Below are 5,975 nucleotides of genomic sequence, written 5' to 3'. Positions count from 1 at the left end.
CAGCAGAAATGAGATAAAACATGTACCTGAGAAGTCAGGGGGCAACCAGGTGTAGGCTTGGTCATGGCAGACGAAATACGTGCCTTTGGCTGCTAAGAATATAGGGGAAGTTCGGGAAGCGAACACATATGTTTCCGCACATATACTCTTTCCTAATTGTGCTTTGGGATCCCTACCGATACCTTGTAAACATAAGTGACCTCGGTTGGGTACTATCCAAACTGGGCGGGATTTCTTTGCTGTCTGGCTCTTACTCAGGTAAACCCCATATTTAGTTACGTTCCAACGAGTGTACGGAGTGAGTTCATCTTTGGGAATCGTTAGATATGTGTCGAACTCTCTACTCATATTTCTTATCCCTGCTACTAGTGCCTTGTTACTGGAATCACTCTCAGTAGAACGGGTCGGGTATGGTTCTAGGGCGAATAGGAACATGGTCTGGAAAGCCCACAGAGAACCATAATAACTGAAAGGCAGGATGAAGTATGGGATACCCTTATCAGTCGTGTGCGGCATCAGTCCGCATACCCAACAGTTCGATGTGTTCATTATGGACTGGTGTTGGTGTAGAAGTTGAATGAATGAGTTATTTACAAATTCGAGTCTTCTGGCAGACTCGTGTTCAGGTAGAGGGTGAAAGGAGTGTGTGGAGAGAGTGAGAGGAGGAGTTGGCCGAGTGTCATTTGAGAACAAGGAAACTTGAAAGACGAATAGGGTATAACCAGTCAAGAACATTGCTATGCTACACAACATAAAAATACATATTATCAAAAAACTTCTTTTGGCCAGTATCGGACATAATTGTCTTTCAAAGTCCGTGAGTCTGGCAGGTCTCTTTACCCTAGGAAACTCCATCCTTTAGTTGCTGCCCGTGGTGGTAGGTTGGTTCTGCCAGGGAGTGCGCTCTGTTCAGTCCGGGGTAACTCCCTTGGACCAACCATAACCGTTGACCTAAACGTCCCCAGTTGCACTCCCCAGACTTTAACCGCGACCCTAGCAGCAGAACCGGATGGCGGTTCGAAAATCAAAAATGAGCAAGTTTCCTGGGCGAGAGAGCTGAAAAATCAAAAATAGTTCTTAGGGGAAAGGGAAATCACATTAGTTTGCTTTTTATTAGTCTCTTTGTCTTGACCTTAGATTATATTGTTGTTTCCCAGGTACGGTGTGGTCTTCAAACAATGTCTTAGGTTCTGAAGTGTCCAACTGCATTGACGGTGGCACAAGTCCTTGTAAAATATGATCACTCTCCTTTTCGGTACCAGTTTCTTTTAAACGTGCATCGCTGAAAGGGATGAAGCGAGGTATGGATTCTGTCTCGGAGTCGGCAATTCCTTCGTTGACCCACCGGTCATAAGGAAGGGGCAGAGGGACCCGTTTACAATGGGTCCCGTGCACCCAGTTCTTTTTGCCTTCCACCCGAACAGCTGATCTCGTGGAAAGAAGTACCAGGTACGGTCCGGTCCACCTCGGCTGTCCGTTGTTTGTGCGCTGGAAATTCCGCACCAAGACCCACGTGCCGGGTTTGATGGAGTGACCTGGATCGTCAGAGGCTGGCGGAGAGGAACTGTGAACCTGTTGGTGTAAAACACGCAATTTAGTTGTTAATTCGCACAAATAGTCAAGCAGTACGGGGTGCTCTATTTCGCTGAGTTTCTTTGGCCTTGGCACGCCCCAGACGTTGGCTGGGCGGCCAAACACTATCTCATGAGGACTAAGTCCTAACCTGGAGTGGACGGTCATTCTGGTTGACAAGAGTGCTAGGGGCAAGGCGTCAGGCCATTTAAGACCTGTACAGGCTTGGATCTTGGCTAATTTGAGCTTTAAAGTGCCATTGTAGCACTCTACTAATCCAGCTGATTGGGGGTGATTCGCAGAGTGAAACTTTTGTTGTATGCCTAAACACTCACACACTCTCTTCATCACGAGTCCTACGAATTCACTTCCATTATCACTCCAGACGATTCTAGGCATACCGAATCTCGGGAAGAACTCTTTGACAAGGGCTTTGGCAGTTGACAAGGCAGTATTGTCCTTAAGGGGGTACGCTTCCACCCACCTGGAGAAAGCGCAAACAACAACGAGCACATACTTCAGATTGTTGCATCTCTCCATTTGAATGAAATCGAGCTGCAAAACCTCGAACGGATACGTTGGAGGCGCAAAATGACCAGCTGGAGTTGGGGTTCCCCTACCGGGATTGTACTTCAAACACACCATACAGTTTCTGACCACATTCTCTGCATATTTCGGGATATTACCATTTTGCCATACTGGGGCCAATACTTTACAGATTCCTCTCGAACTAATGTGCGCAACTCCATGAGCCATGGTTACTACTGCAAGTACATATGCGTTAGGTAATAGCCATCGCTGGTGTTCTGACAGTTTGACCCAACAACCATTCGCGTCTAGTCTACCTTTACTTTCTCTCCATTCATTCACCTCTTTCTCAGTTGCCTCGGCTTGTATAGATTTCACGCTTTCAATGGTGTCCTCACACATTCCCACATCCGTAATCCATCTAGCGGGACCTACAACATACATCCGACTCATTGTGTTCCTTGCAGTCTCTTTCGCAACCTCGTCTGCAAATGCATTCCCGCGGCCAACATCATCTTGAATCTTTTTGTGTGCACTGAGTTTCACAATGGCAACTTGTAGTGGCAAGGTCAGTGACTCGAGGAGCTCATTAACTAACTGACCATGTTGTATCTTTGCACCATGTGACGTCAGGAATCCACGTTCACGCCACAATCTCCCAAAACTGTGAGCCACACCAAAAGCGTATTGGCTGTCAGTGTACACATTCACTCGCTTTCCTTTCGCTAACACACATGCTCTGGTAAGCGCAATTAGCTCTGCAGCTTGTGCAGAATTATGGGAAATGCGCGCGGTCTCTATAATGGTGTGTAATGTCGTTACGGCATATGCTGCAGTCGTATCACCATTCGGCAGCTTGAAACATGAACCATCAACCCATAAAGTATCGATGCATTCAGGAAGGGGAGTGTCCTGTAAGTCTACTCTCCCTTTTGTCTCTTCTTCTGTCCTAAAACAGCAGTCATGGTTATCAATCTTGTCTGTTTCTGTCGGAATGGGTAATAACGTTGCGGGGCTCAGTGTATCACACCTCTTTATGTGGATGTGACTTGCTAGCAGTGTAAGTTCGTAACTGGATAGTCGAGCTCTAGTAAGATGTTGTGTCTTCGTCCTGTTTAGTAAAATGTCTACTGCATGCGGAACCATAACGATCAGAGTATTATTCATGACTAATCCAGCAGACTGTCGAATGCAGACAGCTGCTGCGGCGGTAGCCCTCAGACAACTTGGTAGGGCTTTAGCCACAGGGTCTAGAGTTGCCGAAAAATACGCGCATGGGCGCTGTTTGTCCCCAAAATGTTGTGATAAAACTGATAATGCACAACCTTCCTTCTCATGGACATATAATGTAAAAGGCTTACTGTAGTTGGGGTTTCCCAACACAGGAGCCGAACATAATGCATCACGCAACTCGTGGAAACTCGTCTGACAATCTTCAGACCAGGGCATAGGATTTGGCGTGTCTTTACAGAGTAGTGCCAGCAAGGGTTTAGCTAGTAGTGAGAAATTCGGTATCCATTGTCTACAGTACGATGTAATGCCCAAGAAGGCCCGAACATCTCTCTGTGTCCTTGGGGCACTCAGTTCTGCAATTGCCTGTATTCTTTCTGGTGTCAGTCTCCTTCCCTCCTTCGACAAGATGTGACCTAGGTAGGTAACCTCTTGTCGGCAAAATTGTAGTTTGGAGAGAGAGACTTTGTGCTTCATGTCACATAAGTTACGTAATAATGATAACGTAGCTTTCTTGCAAATCTCTTCAGTGTCTTCAGCGATCAGCAGATCGTCTACGTACTGAATCAGAGTTGAGCCATTCGGTAGAACAATCGTGTCTAGTTGTGTTTTCAGGGCCTGACTGAATATTGATGGGCTTTCGCAGTAGCCTTGAGGAGCACACTTGAAGCGGAAGCTTCGTCCTCCTAAATTGAATCCAAAAATATCTCTACTCTCCTCAGCAATCGGGATGCTGAAGAAAGCGTTCTTCAGGTCAATCACCGAGAACCAAGCTGCTGAAGCTGGAACCATCGTCAATAAAGCAGTAATGTCGGGGACAACTGGAAACTGTGGGATAACTATCTTGTTCACTTCTCTGAGGTCGATGACGAACCTATACACAGGCGGTTGTGAAGGATCAGTACGCTTTAAGACGGGCAGAACTGGACTGTTACAAACATTTCCTGTTGTTTCTTCGATGAAGTCTTTATCAATCAATTCATAAACAATCGTCAATAACGCCTTTTCACATTCGCTAGATATTTTGTATTGGGGAATACGTGGCAACCTAACGTTGGCTTTCAATGTTATGACATACGGTGCTATCTCCAAACGACCTACATCATTAGAGCCATTAGCCCAAAGTATATCAGGAAGTGATAACAATTCAGTCGGAATATTGTCCTTTGACAAATACATTGGAGAAATGACTTTCTTACCTAAAGTAAGTTGTACTCCCAAGGGGGAACAGTACAAAGTCGCATATAACCTTTTTAGCAAATCCAAACCTAACAAATTTTCACCGCAACCTGTTGTAAGAATGAGGGGTGCTTCTAATTCGCATGGGCCAATAGAAAGAGATATAGGACTAGAGATCGGGTTTCTAACAGGGGCGCCAGAGAAACCTACTGGAACATTCATTTCGCCAGACAAAGGTGCGCCAGGAAGTTTCGAGTGCATGATAGAACTTTTTGTAGCACCAGTATCCAGCAGAAATGGCTCTGACACTCCTGAGGTAATTACCTTGACATAAGGTCCATTCTGATCTACTGGAACTGAAACAACTCCCTCTCTTTGTCCATGGCTGTCCTAGCAATCGTTACCCTCATTTTCGTGTTCGGTGTAATAGTCGTCAGCATAGTACTGAGCTGACCTAGACGATGCATTATTCTGTTGGTCAAAGCTGTTCATCGAATTCTGAGGCGGAAAAGAAGTTGTATTCTGGGTGTAATTTCCACGGCCCCTACCTCTAGGGGCATGTTGAACACCTCTTCCCCTTACACCTGAAGCACCGCTCAGACGTCGCGCAAGAGCCGGACAATTACCTTTAAAGTGACCCTCTTCCTTGCAATACGCACATTGATTCGGGCCATAAGCAATACGCTGATGGGAAAACTCATTTCCTTGCGCGTTTCTCGAATACTGCTGTTGTTGTTGATAATTGGGCTGACTAGCCGTACGAGGCGGATAGGCTTGCTGGAGAAGAACTTTAGTTTTTAAATCTTTTGTCTTTTTGTCGACTTTATCTAGCTCGTCTTTGCGCCTATTTTCATAGTACTGGGCTGTAGCTAAAATTTGCGCTGACGTAGAGACAGCCCAAGCACTCTCTGAATCTTTCAGTTTATTACACAGTTCAGGCATTAAATTATATACAAATTTGTCTACAAACAATCTTTGACCACCCTCGGTAGCCATATCCTGACCACTATGATCGGTGAAAGTCTCCTCAAATCTTGTGAAAAAGTCAGACACATTCTCATCTTTCTTCTGCTTGCACGCAGATAGCTTGTCCCAGTTTACGCGTACTTCAAGCATTATTGTTTTCATGTAAGCGATAATCCTACCGGGAAGTTCAGCTATTAACGGCTCAGGTTTAAAACCACCTATTTGTCTAGCATCCATAGCGGTAATGTTCGCCCATGAGTCACCTAGTTCTTGGTCATGGTTCGTATGATGGATTTTGCTCCATAAAGGATGTGGAATAACGTTCCCAAACAACATGTCTATATCCGCTAAATTCATTATACAAGAGCTTGCAGTTTGCGATAACTCCTTATAATACCCAGTCGGGTTTTTACGAGGATCAGGCAGTGTCTGCTTGAGTGCTAAGACTTCGGATCTTTTCCAGGGGACATGTACCCATACACGCTGGAAATGAGGCAGAA

The sequence above is a fragment of the Lissotriton helveticus genome, chromosome 2_1 (genome assembly GCF_964261635.1).
Source record: "Lissotriton helveticus chromosome 2_1, aLisHel1.1, whole genome shotgun sequence".
In the NCBI taxonomy this organism is placed as follows: domain Eukaryota; kingdom Metazoa; phylum Chordata; class Amphibia; order Caudata; family Salamandridae; genus Lissotriton; species Lissotriton helveticus.
This window is presented reverse-complemented; position numbering follows the sequence as displayed.